This window comes from Schistocerca cancellata, chromosome 12, assembly GCF_023864275.1.
Source record: "Schistocerca cancellata isolate TAMUIC-IGC-003103 chromosome 12, iqSchCanc2.1, whole genome shotgun sequence".
NCBI classification, from domain to species: Eukaryota; Metazoa; Arthropoda; class Insecta; order Orthoptera; family Acrididae; genus Schistocerca; species Schistocerca cancellata.
In genome coordinates, this window is record NC_064637.1 from 76,866,223 (window position 1) to 76,867,018 (window position 796).

Sequence of the window (796 nt, forward strand, 5' to 3'; positions counted from 1 at the left end):
TGACACATTCTGCCCAACATCGGCAGTGCTGCGTCGACATGTCCGTACAGCTTCTCGCAGACCCACTGTGCGACTCCGTACAAATAACTGAAGCTGTTCGACATAGTACGTACCCGTATGCGGGGAAAAGTAGTACCCCATAATGAATGGTGCCATCACTCTCCACTGAGCACAATTACTGCCTGCAGAGTCAAACAGAAGGTGCACAGACAAGCCTCATGTTCGCCGATGACCGTGACAAATGAATCACGAACACTACAAACCCTGACTATTCACATAATATAACCTGGTGCTAATGAACACAATCCTTGAGAGTGCCCCATTTTTATCCGGCAGGATATTTTGTGTGAAGGCACACATGGGACTGAGGGGAAACGAACCAGATGTTCTGGTCAAGGAAGTCGTGTCCATTGGTTCAGTGACATGCAATACAGTGCCACCTGAATAACAACATACCATAAAGACTATGGGCAACGGCCTTGCCGCAGTGGATACACCGTTTCCCGTCAGATCACCGAAGTTAAGCACTGTCGGGCGTGACCGGCACTTGGATGGGTGACCATCCGGGCCGCCAAGCGCTGTTGCCATTTTTCTGGGTCCGCTCAGCCTCATGATGCCAATTGAGGAGCTACTCGACCGAATAGTAGCGGCTCTGGTCAAAGGAAACCATCATGACTGGGAGAGCGGTGTGCTGACCACACGCCCCTTCTATCTGCATCCTCAGCTAAGGATGACACGGTGGTCGGATTTTCCTGATGGGCCATTTGTGGCCTGAAGACGGAGTGCTTATAAAGAC

The 796-nt window shown here is 51.0% G+C and overlaps 1 pseudogene; it reads left to right on the forward strand.

The window, feature by feature from the left end:
• Positions 1-469: 469 nt before the first annotated feature.
• LOC126109953 (5S ribosomal RNA) lies at positions 470-587 on the forward strand (annotated as a pseudogene).
• The last annotated feature ends 209 nt before the right edge of the window (positions 588-796 follow it).